The sequence below is a fragment of the Scyliorhinus torazame genome, chromosome 4, assembly GCF_047496885.1.
Source record: "Scyliorhinus torazame isolate Kashiwa2021f chromosome 4, sScyTor2.1, whole genome shotgun sequence".
NCBI lineage: Eukaryota > Metazoa > Chordata > Chondrichthyes > Carcharhiniformes > Scyliorhinidae > Scyliorhinus > Scyliorhinus torazame.
Genome location: NC_092710.1, coordinates 60,293,708 through 60,311,689, shown reverse-complemented (window position 1 = coordinate 60,311,689; position 17,982 = coordinate 60,293,708). Strand labels below are relative to the sequence as shown.

The 17,982-nt window shown below is 43.9% G+C and overlaps 7 non-coding genes across 7 annotated transcripts; all 7 read right to left on the bottom strand.

The window, feature by feature from the left end:
* Positions 1 to 820: 820 nt before the first annotated feature.
* On the bottom strand, positions 821 to 902 carry trnas-aga (transfer RNA serine (anticodon AGA)). Its single transcript has one exon. It is a non-coding gene; the product is annotated as a tRNA-Ser (tRNA).
* A 1,910-nt stretch (positions 903 to 2,812) lies between these two features.
* Positions 2,813 to 2,894, bottom strand: trnas-aga (transfer RNA serine (anticodon AGA)). Its single transcript has one exon. It is a non-coding gene; the product is annotated as a tRNA-Ser (tRNA).
* A 3,887-nt stretch (positions 2,895 to 6,781) lies between these two features.
* Positions 6,782 to 6,863, bottom strand: trnaf-aaa (transfer RNA phenylalanine (anticodon AAA)). The gene has a single exon. It is a non-coding gene; the product is annotated as a tRNA-Phe (tRNA).
* Positions 6,864 to 10,715: 3,852 nt separating this feature from the next.
* trnas-aga (transfer RNA serine (anticodon AGA)) lies at positions 10,716 to 10,797 on the bottom strand. The gene has a single exon. It is a non-coding gene; the product is annotated as a tRNA-Ser (tRNA).
* Positions 10,798 to 12,672: 1,875 nt separating this feature from the next.
* trnas-aga (transfer RNA serine (anticodon AGA)) lies at positions 12,673 to 12,754 on the bottom strand. Its single transcript has one exon. It is a non-coding gene; the product is annotated as a tRNA-Ser (tRNA).
* Positions 12,755 to 14,660: 1,906 nt separating this feature from the next.
* On the bottom strand, positions 14,661 to 14,742 carry trnay-gua (transfer RNA tyrosine (anticodon GUA)). The gene has a single exon. It is a non-coding gene; the product is annotated as a tRNA-Tyr (tRNA).
* A 1,903-nt stretch (positions 14,743 to 16,645) lies between these two features.
* On the bottom strand, positions 16,646 to 16,727 carry trnas-aga (transfer RNA serine (anticodon AGA)). The gene has a single exon. It is a non-coding gene; the product is annotated as a tRNA-Ser (tRNA).
* Positions 16,728 to 17,982: the final 1,255 nt, after the last annotated feature.

Below are 17,982 nucleotides of genomic sequence, written 5' to 3'. Positions count from 1 at the left end.
GAAGCCTGAGTTCAATGGAAGGTAGGTGGAGTTTGAAACTATGGTGATTTGAATTGCACCCACGGACGTCTTTAGAGTCACAAAGCAACGTTCGCGACTTGAGAGTCCTCATTTGATCGCCCTAAGGTTAAATTGGCAATGCTCGGTAACAGAACCCGGATCCAGTGCTTGGGAGACAGCCAATATTCCTGACTGACGGGTGAGTGAGGATTATTTCTCTCCATGCTGGTCTTGACTTGTTCCCTCTTAATTTCTAGTATTTATTCAACCATCTACAATATATTTGCGATATACACTATTCAAATAGCATTCACATTGTCTTAGTTTGGAGATAGCCATGATTTGGAGTTGCCGCTGTTGGACTGTGGTGAGCACAGTACGATGTCTTACAACACCAGGTTAACGTCCAACAGGTTTGTTTCGAAACGCTAGCTTTTCTACATTCACGATAGCCAATCCCTGGACAAAATTGAAAATTGGAATTGTTGCTCGCATGATTCAGGCATTTTACTTCTCCCCTCCCTGGTCAATGACGCTTGCCCATGTCCTAAGTCTTCATCAGCAAGCTGAATGTACATCTCCGTTCACTAATTAATAGCATATGTTCCATTGTCAAATTCTTATCCAGAAAGCGCTGTGTACTTTTCCAATCACTGATTAATAACACATGTTGAAATGTGTCCCGACTTTTCAAATAGAGCGCACTCTTTTGGGAAAAACAACTCGTCTTTTTGCAAAGTGTGGGATACCATTTCGCATCAGACACCATTCGTTCCAAAGAACGTGGTGAAACTTGGACCTGAATGAGAAAAAGAACATACGTAGTTGGCAGGGTTCGAACCTGGGCGGTGAAACCCCAATGGATTTCTAGTCCATCGCCTTAACCACTCGGCCACGACTACACGAGCGCCAAAGCTGTTTCGGTGATTTGACGCGGAAGGTATTTTTTAATTCGGTAGTAGCAGGCAGACACACATTCTACAATTCTGAATATTATTGAGTTCATAATAAATATTCTTTCATTCAGAACCTGACGAAATCCAAACCCGAGACGAGTCAACAGCTTTGTTAAGGTTGCTATAGGAAAGTTTTGATAGCACCGCTTTGTTGAATTAGGAAATGCCATTTGATTTGATTTAAATTCGCAATTTGCTGTTGGGCTCTGTGCATTTTCTTTCTGTATTTGTTGACAGGGCGATAATGCACCGACAGAAATCAAAATACAAACTGGAGTTAGTGCTGGATTCTGAATATGCAGGAATTATCCTCAGGGTCCAGAAACATATGGGTTAAAGCAAATCCATTAAATTTCAACACACAAAAACAGAAACTTCAGGGAAAACTCAGCCGGTCTGGCATCATCAGTGGAGAGAGAAACGGAGTTAACGTTTCCACTCCGCATCAACTAAAGAGAGGATTTTACATTTATTATCAAATATCAGTTCGATATTCCCCTCGCTTCAGATCCAAAATGCCCAAATGTCACAAAAATATTCTGAACATTCTTCTAAATCCACGAAGCAGTTCACATTCAGATGCAGAAATACTCCCTCCCACCTCCCTCGCTGCTGCCTGCCGATGGAAATGACCCGTCAGCAATCCAATGGCTTGCTCACCATACTCATAGCCAATCCCTTGCGGGCCTCCATTGCTGAACCGCCCTCTCTTCCGATAGAAGATCAAACTTCACCGGCATCTCCTTCCTCCTCACTACATGTCCCTCTTCCGTCTGCATCAGATATATTCCATCGCCCGCCAACATCTCCCCGATCAACGCTGCCCTCCCTCCCGCGCCTCGCTACCTACCTTTGTCTTGAATGAAATGACCTCCCCCCCTCACTACCGCCTTCCATACCTTCCAAACCACGGACGGCGAGACGTTCCCATTTTGGTTCATTTCCACATACTCCTCAATCACTTTCCCCATCTTAATGCAAAAAATCGGGTCTGCCATCAAACCCACAATGGCAAGTCATTGTTAACAATAAAGAAGAAGCCTGAGTTCAATGGAAGGTAGGTGGAGTTTGAAACAATGGTTATTTGAATTGCACCCACCGACGTCTTTAGAGTCACAAAGCAATGTTCGCGACTTGAGAGTTCTCATTTGATCGCCCTAAGGTTAAATTGGCAATGCTCGGTAACAGAACCCGGATCCAGTGCTTGGGAGACAGCCAATATTCCTGACTGACGGGTGAGTGAGGATTATTTCTCTCCATGCTGGTCTTGACTTGTTCCCTCTTAATTTCTAGTATTTATTCAACCACCTACAATATATTTGCGATATACACTATCCAAAAAGCATTCACATTGTCTTAGTTTGGAGATAGCCATGATTTAGAGATGCCGGTGTTGGACTGTGGTGAGCACAGTAAGATGTCTTACAACACCAGGTTAACGTCCAACAGGTTTGTTTCGAAACACTTGCCTTTCTACATTCACCATAGCCAATCCCTGGACAAAATTGAAAATTGGAATTGTTGTTCGCATGATTCAGGCATTTTACTTCTCCCCTCCCTGGTCAACAACGCTTGCCCATGGCCTAAGTCTTCATCAGCAAGCTGAATGTACATCTCCGTTCGCTCATTAATAGCATATGTTCCATTGTAAAATTCTTATCCAGATAGCGCTGTGTACTTTTCCAATGACTGAATAATAACACACGTTGAACTGTGTCCCGACTTTTCAAATAGAGCGCACTCTGTTGGGAAAAACAACTCTTCTTTTTGCAAAGTGCGGGATACCATTTCGTATCAGACACCATTCGTTCCAAAGAACGTGGTGAAACTTGAACCTGAATGAGAAAAAGAACATACGTAGTCGACAGGGTTCGAAACTGCGCGGGGTGACCCCAATGGATTTCTAGTCCATCGCCTTAACCACTCGGCCACGACTACAAGAGCACAAAACCTGCTTCGGTGATTTGACGCGGAAGGTATTTTTTTATTCGGTCGGAGCAGGCAGACACACATAATACAATTCTGAACATTATTGTGTTCATTATTGTATTCTTTCATTCAGAACCTGACGAAATCCAAACCCGAGATGAGCCAATAGCTTTGTTAAGGTTGCGAGAGGAAAGTTTTGATAGCACCGCTTTGTTGAATTAGGAAATGCCATTTGATTTGATTTAAATTCGCAATTTGCTGTTGGACTCTGTGCATGTTCTTTCTGTATTTGCTGACAGGGCGATAATGCACCGACAGAAATCACAATACAAACTGGAGTTAGTGCTGGATTCTGAAAATGCAGGAATTATCCTCAGGGTCCAGAAACATATGGGTTAAAGCAAATCCATTAAATTTCAACACACAAAAACAGAAACTTCAGGGAAAACTCAGCCGGTCTGGCATCATCAGTGGAGAGAGAAACGGAGTTAACGTTTCCACTCCGCATCAACTAAAGAGAGGATTTTACATTTATTGTCAAATATCAGTTCGATACTCCCCTCGCTTCAGATCCAAAATGCCCAAATGTCACAAAAATATTCTGAACATTCTTCTAAATCCACGAACCAGTTCACATTCAGATGCAGAAATACTCCCTCCCACCTCCCTCGCTGCTGCCTGCCGATGGAAATGACCCGTCAGCAATTCAATGGCTTGCTCACCATACTCATAGCCAATCCCTTTCGGGCCTCCATTGCTGAACCGCCCTCTCTTCCGATAGAAGATCAAACTTCACCGGCAACTCCTTCCTCCTCACTACATGTCCCTCTTCCGTGTGCATCAGATATATTCCATCGCCCGCCAACATCTCCCCGATCAACGCTGCCCTTCCTAACGCGCCTCGCTAACTACCTTTGTCTTGAATGAAATGACCTCCCCTCACTCCCGCCTTCCATACCTTCCAAACCACGGACGGCGAGACGTTCCCATTTTGGTTCATTTCCACATACTCCTCAATCACTTTCTCCTCTTAATGCAACAAATCGGGTCTGCCATCAAACCCACAATGGCAAGTCATTGTTAACAATAAAGAAGAAGCCTGAGTTCAATGGAAGGTAGGTGGAGTTTGAAACTATGGTTATTTGAATTGCACGCACGGACGTCTTTAGAGTCACAAAGCAACGTTCGCGACTTGAGAGTCCTCATTTGATCGCCCTAAGGTTAAATTGGCAATGCTCGGTAACAGAACCCGGATCCAGTGCTTGGGAGACAGCCAATATTCCTGACTGACGGGTGAGTGAGGATTATTTCTCTCCATGCTGGTCTTGACTTGTTCCCTCTTAATTTCTAGTATTTATTCAACCATCTACAATATATTTGCGATATACACTATCCAAAAAGCATTCACATTGTCTTAGTTTGGAGATAGCCATGATTTGGTGTTGCCGGTGTTGGACTGTGGTGAGCACAGTACGATGTCTTACAACACCAGGTTAACGTCCAACAGGTTTGTTTCGAAACGCTAGCTTTTCTACATTCACGATAGCCAATCCCTGGACAAAATTGAAAATTGGAATTGTTGCTCGCATGATTCAGGCTTTTACTTCTCCCCTCCCTCGTCAATAACGCTTGCCCATGGCGTAACTCTTCTTCAGCAAGCTGTCTGTACATCTCCGTTCACTAATTAATGGCATATGTTCCATTGTATAATTCTTATCCAGAAAGCGTTGTGAACTTTTCCAATCACTGAATAATAACACATGTCGAACTGTGTCCCGACTTTTCAAATAGAGCGCACTCTGTTGGGAAAAACAACTGGTCTTTTTGCAAAGTGTGGGATACCATTTCGCATCAGACACCATTCGTTCCAAAGAACGTGGTGAAACTTGGACCTGAATGAGAAAAAGAACATACGTAGTTGGCAGGGTTCGAACATGGGCGGTGAAACCCCAATGGATTTCTAGCCCATCGCCTTAACCACTCGGCCACGACTACACTAGCGCCAAAGCTGTTTCGGTGATTTTACACGGAAGGTATTTTTTAATTCGGTAGTAGCAGGCAGACACACATTCTACAATTCTGAATATTATTGAGTTCATAATAAATATTCTTTCATTCAGAACCTGACGAAATCCAAACCCGAGATGAGTCAACAGCTTTGTTAAGGTTGCTATAGGAAAGTTTTGATAGCACCGCTTTGTTGAATTAGGAAATGCCATTTGATTTGATTTAAATTCGCAATTTGCTGTTGGGCTCTGTGCATTTTCTTTCTGTATTTGTTGACAGGGCGATAATGCACCGACAGAAATCAAAATACAAACTGGAGTTAGTGCTGGATTCTGAAAATGCAGGAATTATCCTCAGGGTCCAGAAACATATGGGTTAAAGCAAATCCATTAAATTTCAACACACAAAAACAGAAACTTCAGGGAAAACTCAGCCGGTCTGGCATCATCAGTGGAGAGAGAAACGGAGTTAACGTTTCCACTCCGCATCAACTAAAGGGAGGATTTTATATTTATTATCAGATATAAGTTCGATACTCCCCTCGCTTCAGATCCAAAGTGCCCAAATGTCACAAAAATATTCTGCACATTCTTCTAAATCCCCGAACCAGTTCACATTCAGATGCAGAAATACTCCCTCCCACTTCCCTCGCTGCTGCCTGCCGATGGAAATGACCCGTCAGCAATCCAATGGCTTGCTCACCATACTCATAGCCAATTCCTTGCGGGCCTCCATTGCTGAACCGCCCTCCCTTTCGATAGAAGATCAAACTTCACCTGCAACTCCTTCCTCCTCACTACATGTCCCGCTTCCGTGTGCATCAGATATATTCCATCGCCCGCCAACATTTCCCCGATCCACGCTGCCCTTCCTAACGCGCCTCGCTAACCACCTTTGTCTTGAATGATATGACCTCCCCCACCCTCACTACCGCCTTCCATACTTTCCAAACCACGGACGGCGAGACGTTCCCATTTTGGTTCATTTCCACATACTCCTCAATCACTTTCCCCATCTTAATGCAAAAAATCGGGTCTGCCATCAAACCCACAATGGCAAGTCATTGTGAACAATAAAGAAGAAGCCTGAGTTCAATGGAAGGTAGGTGGAGTTTGAAACTATGGTTATTTGAATTGCAGCCACGGACGTCTTTCGAGTCACAAAGCAACGTTCGCGACTTGAGAGTCCTCATTTGATCGCCCTAAGGTTAAATTGGCAATGCTCGGTAACAGAACCCGGATCCAGTGCTTGGGAGACAGCCAATATTCCTGACTGACGGGTGAGTGAGGATTATTTCTCTCCATGCTGGTCTTGACTTGTTCCCTCTTAATTTCTAGTATTTATTCAACCATCTACAATATATTTGCGATATACACTATCCAAAAAGCATTCACATTGTCTTAGTTTGGAGATAGCCATGATTTGGAGATGCCGGTGTTGGACTGTGGTGAGCACAGTAAGATGTGTTACAACACCAGGTTAACGTCCAACAGGTATGTTTCGAAACACTAGCTTTTCTGCATTCACCATAGCCAAAAGTGAAAATTGGAATTGTTGCTCGCATGATCCAGGCATTTTACTTCTCCCCTCCCTGGTCAACAGCGTTTCCCCATGGCCAAAGTCTTCATCAGCAAGCTGAATGTACATCTCCGTTCGCTCATTAATAGCATGAGTTCCATTGTAAAATTCTTATCCAAATAGCGCTGTGTACTTTTCCAATGACTGAATAATAACACACGTTGAACTGTGTCCCGACTTTTCAAATAGAGCGCACTCTGTTGGGAAAAACAACTCTTCTTTTTGCAAAGTGCGGGATACCATTTCGTATCAGACACCATTCGTTCCAAAGAACGTGGTGAAACTTGAACCTGAATGAGAAAAAGAACATACGTAATCGGCAGGGTTCGAACCTGCGCGGGAAGACCCCGATGGATTTTTATTCCATCGCCTTAACCACTCGGCCACGACTAGATGAGCGCAAAAGCTGCTTCGGTGATTTGACGCGGAAGGTATTTTTTTATTCGGTCGGAGCAGGCAGACACACATAATACAATTCTGAACATTATTGTGTTCATAATAAGTATTCTTTCATTCAGAACCTGACGAAATCCAAACCCGAGATGAGCCAATAGCTTTGTTAAGGTTGCTATCGGAAAGTTTTGATAGCACCGCTTTGTTGAATTAGGAAATGCCATTTGATTTGATTTAAATTCGCAATTTGCTGTTGGACTCTGTGCATTTTCTTTCTGTATTTGTTGACAGGGTGATAATGCACCGACAGAAATCACAATACAAACTGGAGTTAGTGCTGGATTCTGAAAATGCAGGAATTATCCTCAGGGTCCAGAAACATCTGGGTTAAAGCAAATCCATTAAATTTCAACACACAAAAACAGAAACTTCAGGGAAAACTCAGCCGGTCTGGCATCATCAGTGGACAGAGAAACGGAGTTAACGTTTCCACTCCGCATCAACTAAAGAGAGGATTTTACATTTATTATCAAATATCAGTTCGATATTCCCCTCGCTTCAGATCCAGATGCCCAAATGTCACAAAAATAGTCTGAACATTCTTCTAAATCCACGAAGCAGTTCACATTCAGATGCAGAAATACTCCCTCCCACCTCCCTCGCTGCTGCCTGCCGATGGAAATGACCCGTCAGCAATCCAATGGCTTGCTCACCATACTCATAGCCAATCCCTTTCGGGCCTCCATTGCTGAACCGCCCTCCCTTTCGATAGAAGATCAAACTTCACCTGCAACTCCTTCCTCCTCACTACATGTCCCGCTTCCGTGTGCATCAGATATATTCCATCGCCCGCCAACATTTCCCCGATCCACGCTGCCCTTCCTAACGCGCCTCGCTAACCACCTTTGTCTTGAATGATATGACCTCCCCCCCTCACTACCGCCTTCCATACCTTCCAAACCACGGACTGCGAGACGTTCCCATTTTGGTTCATTTCCACATACTCCTCAATCACTTTCTCCTCTTAATGCAAAAAATTGGGTCTGCCATCAAACCCACAATGGCAAGTAATTGTTAACAATAAAGAAGAAACCTGAGTGCAATGGAGGGTAGATGGAGTTTGAAACTATGGTTATTTGAATTGCAACCGCGGACGTCTTTACAGTCACAAAGCAAGTTCGCGACTTGAGAGTCCTCATTTGATCGCCACAAGGTTAAATTGGCAATGCTCGGTAAGCGACCCCGGATCTAGTGCTTGGGAGACAGCCAACATTCCTGACTGACGGGTGAGTGAGGATTATTTCTCTCCATGCTTGTTCCCTCTTAGTTTTTAGTATTTATTCAACCATCTACAATCAATTTGCGATATACACTATCCAAAAAGCATTCGCATTGTCTTAGTTTGGAGATAGCCATGATTTAGAGATGCCGGTGTTGGACTGTGGTGAGCACAGTACGATGCCTTACAACACCAGGTTAACGTCCAACAGGTATGTTTCGAAAGACTAGCTTTTCTGCATTCACCATAGCCAATCCCTGGACAAAATCGAAAATTGGAATTGTTGCTCGCATGATTCAGGCATTTTACTTCTCCCCTCCCTGGTCAACAACGCTTGCCCATGGCCTAAGTCTTCATCAGAAACCTGAATGTACATCTCCGTTCACTAATTAATAGCATATGTTCCATTGTAAAATTCTTATCCAGATAGCGCTGTGTACTTTTCCAATCACTGAAAAATAACACATGTTGAACTGTGTCCCGACTTTTCAAATAGAGCGCACTCTGTTGGGAAAAACAACTCGTCTTTTTGCAAAGTGTGGGATACCATTTCGCATCAGACACCATTGGTTCCAAAGAACATGGTGAAACATGAACCTGAATGCGAAAAAGAACATACGTTGTCGGCAGGGTTCGAACCCGCGCGGGGAGACCCCAATGGATTTCTAGTCGATCGTCTTAACCGTCATTTGACGCGGTAGGTATTTTTTTATTCGGTAGGAGTAGGCAGAAACACATCATTCAATTCTGAACATTATTGAGTTCACAATAAATATTCTTTCATTCAGAACCTGACGAAATCCAAACCCGAGATGAGCCAATAGCTTTGTTAAGGTTGCTATAGGAAAGCTTTGATAGCACCACTTTGTTGAATTAGGAAATGTCATTTGATTTGATTTAAATTCGCAATTTGCTGTTCGGCTCTGTGCATTTTCTTTCTGTATTTGTTGACAGGGCGAGAATGCACCGACAGAAATCACAATACAAACTGGAGTTAGTGCTGGATTCTGAAAATACAGGAATTATCCTCAGGGTCCAGAAACATCTGGGTTAAAGCAAATCCATAAAATTTCAACACACAAAAACAGAAACTTCAGGGAAAACGCAGCCGGTCTGGCATCACCAGTGGAGAGAGAAATGCAGTTAACGTTTCCACACCGCATCAACTAAAGAGTGGATTTTACATTTATTATCAAATATCAGTTCGATACTCCCCTCGCTTCAGATCCAAAATGCGCAAATGTCACAAAAATATTCTGAACATTCTTCTAAATCCACGAACCAGTTCACATTCAGATGCAGAAATACTCCCTCCCACCTCCCTCGATGCTGCCTGCCGATGGAAATGACCCGCCAGCAATCCAATGGCTTTCTCACCATATTCATAGCCAATCCCTTGCGGGCCTCCATTGCTGAACCGCCCTCTCTTCCGATAGAAGATCAAACTTCACCGGCATCTCCTTCCGCCTCACTACATGTCCCTCTTCCGTGTGCATCAGATATATTCCATCGCCCGCCAACATCTCCCCGATCAACGCTGCCCTCCCTCCCGCGCCTCGCTACCTACCTTTGTCTTGAATGAAATGACCTCCCCCCCTCACTACCGCCTTCCATACCTTCCAAACCACGGACGGCGAGACGTTCCCATTTTGGTTCATTTCCACATACTCCTCAATCACTTTCCCCATCTTAATGCAAAAAATCGGGTCTGCCATCAAACCCACAATGGCAAGTCATTGTTAACAATAAAGAAGAAGCCTGAGTTCAATGGAAGGTAGGTGGAGTTTGAAACTATGGTTATTTGAATTGCACCCACGGACGTCTTTAGAGTCACAAAGCAATGTTCGCGACTTGAGAGTTCTCATTTGATCGCCCTAAGGTTAAATTGGCAATGCTCGGTAACAGAACCCGGATCCAGTGCTTGGGAGACAGCCAATATTCCTGACTGACGGGTGAGTGAGGATTATTTCTCTCCATGCTGGTCTTGACTTGTTCCCTCTTAATTTCTAGTATTTATTCAAGCACCTACAATATATTTGCGATATACACTATCCAAAAAGCATTCACATTGTCTTAGTTTGGAGATAGCCATGATTTAGAGTTGCCGGTGTTGGACTGTGGTGAGCACAGTAAGATGTCTTACAACACCAGGTTAACGTCCAACAGGTTTGTTTCGAAACACTTGCCTTTCTACATTCACCATAGCCAATCCCTGGACAAAATTGAAAATTGGAATTGTTGTTCGCATGATTCAGGCATTTTACTTCTCCCCTCCCTGGTCAACAACGCTTGCCCATGGCCTAAGTCTTCATCAGCAAGCTGAATGCACATCTCCGTTCGCTCATTAATAGCATATGTTCCATTGTAAAATTCTTATCCAGATAGCGCTGTGTACTTTTCCAATGACTGAATAATAACACACGTTGAACTGTGTCCCGACTTTTCAAATAGAGCGCACTCTGTTGGGAAAAACAACTCTTCTTTTTGCAAAGTGCGGGATACCATTTCGCATCAGACACCATTCGTTCCAAAGAACGTGGTGAAACTTGAACCTGAATGAGAAAAAGGGCATACGTAATAGGCAGGGTTCGAACCTCCGCGGGGAGACCCCAATGGATTTCTACTCCATCGCCTTAACCACTCGGCCACGACTACATGAGCGCAAAAGCAGCTTCGGTGATTTGACGCGGAAGGTATTATTTTATTCGGGAGGAGCAGGCAGACACACATCATACAATTCTCAACATTATTGTGTTCATAATAAGTATTCATTCATTCAGAACCTGACGAAATCCAAACCCGAGATGAGCCAATAGCTTTGTTAAGGTTGCTATAGGAAGGTTTTGATAGCACCGCTTTGTTGAATTAGGAAATGCCATTTGATTTGATTTAAATTCGCAATTTGCTGTTGGACTCTGTGCATTTTCTTTCTGGATTTGTTGACAGGGCGATAATGCACCGACAGAAATCACAATACAAACTGGAGTTAGTGCTGGATTCTGAAAATGCAGGAATTATCCTCAGGGTCCAGAAACATCTGGGTTAAAGCAAATCCATTACATTTCAACTCACAAAAACAGAAACTTCAGGGGAAAATCAGCCGGTCTGGCATCATCAGTGGAGAGAGAAACGGAGTTAACGTTTCCACTCCGCATCAACTAAAGGGAGGATGTTACATTTATTATCAAATATAAGTTCGATACTCCCCGCGCTTCAGATCCAAAATGCCCAAATGTCACAAAAATATTATCAACATTCTTCTAAATCCACGAACCAGTTCACATTCAGATGCAGAAATACTCCCTCCCACCTCCATCGCTGCTGCCTGCCGATGGAAATGACCAGCCAGCAATCCAATGGCGTGTTCACCATACTCATAGCCAATCCCTTGCGGGCCTCCATTGCTGAACCGCCCTCCCTTTCGATAGAAGATCAAACTTCACCTGCAACTCCTTCCTCCTCACTAAATGTGCCGCTTCCGTGTGCATCAGATATATTCCATCGCCCGCCAACATCTCCCTGATCCACGCTGCCATTCCTAACGCGCCTCGCTAACCACCTTTGTCTTGAATGAAATGACCTCCCCCCTCACTACCGCCTTCCATACCTTCCAAACCACGGACGGCGAGACGTTCCCATTTTGGTTCATTTCCACATACTCCTCAATCACTTTCTCCTCTTAATGCAAAAAATTGGGTCTGCCATCAAACCCACAATGGCAAGTAATTGTTAACAATAAAGAAGAAACCTGAGTTCAATGGAAGGTAGATGGAGTTTGAAACTATGGTTATTTGAATTGCACCCGCGGACGTTCGCGACTTGAGAGTCCTCATTTGATCGCCACAAGGTTAAATTGGCAATGCTCGGTAAGCGAACCCGGATCTGGTGCTTGGGAGACAGCCAACATTTCTGACTGACGGGTGAGTGAGGATTATTTCTCTCCATGCTTGTTCCCTCTTAGTTTCTAGTATTTATTCAACCATCTACAATCAATTTGCGATATACACTATCCAAAAAGCATTCACATTGTCTTAGTTTGGAGATAGCCATGATTTAGAGATGCCGGTGTTGGACTGTGGTGAGCACAGTACGATGTCTGACAACACCATGTCAACGTCCAACAGGTTTGTTTCGAAACACTAGCTTTTCTGCATTCACCATCGCCAATCCCTGGACAAAATTGAAAATTGGAATTGTTGCTCGCATGATTCAGGCTTTTACTTCTCCCCTCCCTCGTCAATAACGCTTGCCCATGGCGTAACTCTTCTACTGCAAGCTGTCTGTACATCTCCGTTCACTAATTAATGGCATATGTTCCATTGTATAATTCTTATCCAGAAAGCGTTGTGAACTTTTCCAATCACTGAATAATAACACATGTCGAACTGTGTCCCGACTTTTCAAATAGAGCGCACTCTGTTGGGAAAAACAACTGGTCTTTTTGCAAAGTGTGGGATACCATTTCGCATCAGACACCATTCGTTCCAAAGAACGTGGTGAAACTTGAACCTGAATGAGAAAAAGAACATACGTAGTCGGCAGGGTTCGAACCTGCGCGTGGAAACCCCAATGGATTTCTAGTCCATCGCCTTAACCACTCGGCCACGACTACACGAGAGCAGATGCTGTTCGGTGATTTGACGCGGGAGGTATTTTTTTATTCGGTAGTAGCAGGGAGACACACATAATACAATTCTCAACATTATTGAGTTCGCAATAAATATTCTTTCATTCAGAACCTGACGAAATCCAAACCCGAGATGAGCCAATAGCTTTGTTAAGGTTGCTATGGGAAAGTTTTGATAGCACCGCTTTGTTGAATTAGGAAATGCCATTTGATTTGATTTAATATCGCAATTTGCTGTTGGACTCTGTGCATTTTCTTTCATTATTTGTTGACAGGGCGATAATGCACCGACAGAAATCAAAATACAAACTGGAGTTAGTGCTGGATTCTGAAAATGCAGGTATTATCCTCAGGGTCCAGAAACATATGTGTTAAAGCAAATCCATTAAATTTCAACACACAAAAACAGAAACTTCAGGGAAAACTCAGCCGGTCTGGCATCATCAGTGCAGAGAGAAACGGAGTTAACGTTTCCACTCCGCATCAACTAAAGAGAGGATTTTACATTTATTATCAAATATCAGTTCGATACTCCCCTCGCTTCAGATCCAAAATGCCCAAATGTCACAAAAATATCCTGAACATTCTTCTAAATCCACGAACCAGTTCACATTCAGATGCAGAAATACTCCCTCCCACCTCCCTCGCTGCTGCCTACCGATGGAAATGACCCGCCAGCAATCCAATGGCTTTCTCACCATATTCATAGCCAATCCCTTGCGGGCCTCCATTGCTGAACCGCCCTCCCTTTCCATAGAAGATCAAACTTCACCGGCAACTCCTTCCTCCTCACTACATGTCCCTCTTCCGTGTGCATCAGATATATTCCATCGCCCGCCAACATCTCCCCGATCAACGCTGCCCTCCCTCCCGCGCCTCGCTACCAACCTTTGCCTTGAATGAAATTACCTCCCCTCATTCCCGCCTTACATACCTTGCAAACCACGGACGGCGAGACGTTCACATTTTGGTTCATTTCCACATACTCTTCAATCACTTTCCCCATCTTAATGCAAAAAATCGGGTCTGCCATCAAACCCACAATGGCAAGTCATTGTTAACAATAAAGAAGAAGCCTGAGTTCAATGGAAGGTAGGTGGAGTTTGAAACTATGGTTATTTGAATTGCACCCACGGACGTCTTTCGAGTCACAAAGCAACGTTCGCGACTTGAGAGTCCTCATTTGATCGCCCTAAGGTTAAATTGGCAATGCTCGGTAACAGAACCCGGATCCAGTGCTTGGGAGACAGCCAATATTCCTGACTGACGGGTGAGTGAGGATTATTTCTCTCCATGCTGGTCTTGACTTGTTCCCTCTTAATTTCTAGTATTTATTCAACCATCTACAATATATTTGCAATATACACTATCCAAAAAGCATTCACATTGTCTTAGTTTGGAGATAGCCATGATTTGGAGATGCCGGTGTTGGACTGTGGTGAGCACAGTACGATGTCTTACAACACCAGGTGAACGTCCAACAGGTATGTTTCGAAACACTAGCTTTTCTGCATTCACCATAGCCAATCCCTGGACAAAATCGAAAATTGGAATTGTTGCTCGCATGATTCGGGCATTTTACTTCTCCCCTCCCTGGTCAATAACGCTTGCCCATGGCCTAAGTCTTCATCAGAAAGCTGAATGTACATCTCCGTTCACTAATTAATAGCATATGTTCCATTGTAAAATTCTTATCCAGATAGCGCTGTGTACGTTTCCAATCACTGAATAATAACACATGTTGAACTGTGTCCCGACTTTTCAAATAGAGCGCACTCTGTTGGGAAAAACAATTCGTCTTTTTGCAAAGTGTGGGATACCATTTCGCATCAGACACCATTCGTTCCAAAGAACATGGTGAAACTTGAACCTGAATGCGAAAAAGAACATACGTAGTCGGCAGGGTTCGAACGTGCGCGGGGACACCCCAATGGATTTACAGTCCATCGCCTTAACCACTCGGCCACGACCACACGAGCTCAAAAGCTGCTTCGGTGTCATTTGACGCGGAAGGTTTTTTTTTATTCGGTTGGAGTCGGCAGAAACACATCATTCAATTCTGAACATTATTGAGTTCACAATAAATATTCTTTCATTCAGAACCTGACGAAATCCAAACCCGAGATGAGCCAATAGCTTTGTTAAGGTTGCTATAGGAAAGCGTTCATAGCACCACTTTCTTGAATTAGGAAATGTCATTTGATTTAAATTCGCAATTTGCTGTTGAGCTCTGTGCATTTTCTTTCTGTATTTGTTGACAGGGCGATAATGCACCGACAGAAATCACAATACAAACTGGAGTTAGTGCTGGATTCTGAAAATGTAGGAATTATCCTCAGGGTCCAGAAACATCTGGGTTAAAGCAAATCCATTAAATTACAACACACAAAAACAGAAACTTCAGGGAAAACTCAGCCGGTCTGGCATCATCAGTGGAGAGAGAAACGGAGTTAACATTTCCACTCCGCATCAACTAAAGAGAGGATTTTACATGTATTATCAAATATCAGTTCGATACTCCCCTCGCTTCAGATCCAAAATGCCCAAATGTCACAAAAATATTCTGAACATTCTTCTGAATCCACGAACCAGTTCACATTCAGATGCAGAAATACCCCCTCCCACCTCCCTCGCTGCTGCCTGCCGATGGAAATGACTCGTCAGCAATCCAATGGCTTGCTCACCATACTCAAAGCCAATCCCTTGCGGGCCTCCATTGCTGAACCGCCCTCCCTTTCGATAGAAGATCAAACTTCACCTGCAACTCCTTCCTCCTCACTACATGTCCCTCTTCCGTGTGCGTCAGATATATTCCATCGCCCTCCAACATCGCCCCGATCAACGCTGCCCTTCCTCCCGCGCCTCGCTAACTACCTTTGTCTTGAATGAAATGACCTCCCCTCACTCCCGCCTTCCATACCTTCCAAACCACGGACGGCGAGACGTTCCCATTTTGGTTCATTTCCACATACTCCTCAATCACTTTACCCATCTTAATGCAAAAAATCGGGTCTGCCATCAAACCCACAATGGCAAGTCATTGTTAACAATAAAGAAGAAGCCTGAGTTCAATGGAAGGTAGGTGGAGTTTGAAACTATGGTTATTTGAATTGCACCCGCGGACCTCTTTCGAGTCACAAAGCAACGTTCGCGACTTGAGAGTTCTCATTTGATCGCCCTAAGGTTAAATTGGCAATGCTCGGTAACAGAACCCGGATCCAGTGCTTGGGAGACAGACAATATTCCTGACTGACGGTTGAGTGAGGATTATTTCTCTCCATGCTGGTCTTGACTTGTTCCCTCTTAATTTCTAGTATTTATTCAACCATCTACAATCAATTTGCGATATACACTATCCAAAAAGCATTCACATTGTCTTAGTTTGGAGATTGCCATGATTTGGAGATGCCGGTGTTGGACTGTGGTGAGCACAGTACGATGTCTTACAACACCAGGTGAACGTCCAACAGGTATGTTTCAAAACACTAGCTTTTCTGCATTCACCATAGCCAATCCCTGGAAAAATTGAAAATTGGAATTGTTGCTCGCATGATTCAGGCATTTTACTTCTCCCGTCCCTGGTCAATAACGCTTGCCCATGGCCTCAGTCTTCATCAGCAAGCTGAATGTACATCTCCGTTCACTCATTAATAGCATATGTTCCATTGTAAAATTCTTATCCAGAAAGCGCTGTGTACTTTTCCAATCACTGAATAATATCACATGTTGAACTGTGTCCCGACTTTTCAAATAGAGCGCACTCTGTTGGGAAAAACAACTCGTCTTTTTGCAAAGTGGGGGATGCCATTTCGCATCAGACACCATTCGTTCCAAAGAACGTGGTGAAAGCTGAACCTGAATGAGAAAAAGAACATACGTAATCGGCAGGGTTCGAACCTACCCGGGGAGACCCCAATGGATATCTATTCCATCGCCTTAACCACTCGGCCACGACTACATGAGCGCAAAAGCTGATTCGGTGATTTGATGCGGAAGGTATTATTTTATTCGGGAGGAGCAGGCAGACACACATCATACAATTCTCAACATTATTGTGTTCATAATAAGTATTCATTCATTCAGAACCTGACGAAATCCAAACCCGAGATGAGCCAATAGCTTTGTTAAGGTTGCTATAGGAAGGTTTTGATAGCACCGCTTTGTTGAATTAGGAAATGCCATTTGATTTGATTTAAATTCGCAATTTGCTGTTGGACTCTGTGCATTTTCTTTCTGGATTTGTTGACAGGGCGATAATGCACCGACAGAAATCACAATACAAACTGGAGTTAGTGCTGGATTCTGAAAATGCAGGAATTATCCTCAGGGTCCAGAAACATCTGGGTTAAAGCAAATCCATTACATTTCAACTCACAAAAACAGAAACTTCAGGGGAAAATCAGCCGGTCTGGCATCATCAGTGGAGAGAGAAACGGAGTTAACGTTTCCACTCCGCATCAACTAAAGGGAGGATGTTACATTTATTATCAAATATAAGTTCGATACTCCCCGCGCTTCAGATCCAAAATGCCCAAATGTCACAAAAATATTATCAACATTCTTCTAAATCCACGAACCAGTTCACATTCAGATGCAGAAATACTCCCTCCCACCTCCATCGCTGCTGCCTGCCGATGGAAATGACCAGCCAGCAATCCAATGGCGTGTTCACCATACTCATAGCCAATCCCTTGCGGGCCTCCATTGCTGAACCGCCCTCCCTTTCGATAGAAGATCAAACTTCACCTGCAACTCCTTCCTCCTCACTAAATGTGCCGCTTCCGTGTGCATCAGATATATTCCATCGCCCGCCAACATCTCCCTGATCCACGCTGCCATTCCTAACGCGCCTCGCTAACCACCTTTGTCTTGAATGAAATGACCTCCCCCCTCACTACCGCCTTCCATACCTTCCAAACCACGGACGGCGAGACGTTCCCATTTTGGTTCATTTCCACATACTCCTCAATCACTTTCTCCTCTTAATGCAAAAAATTGGGTCTGCCATCAAACCCACAATGGCAAGTAATTGTTAACAATAAAGAAGAAACCTGAGTTCAATGGAAGGTAGATGGAGTTTGAAACTATGGTTATTTGAATTGCACCCGCGGACGTTCGCGACTTGAGAGTCCTCATTTGATCGCCACAAGGTTAAATTGGCAATGCTCGGTAAGCGAACCCGGATCTGGTGCTTGGGAGACAGCCAACATTTC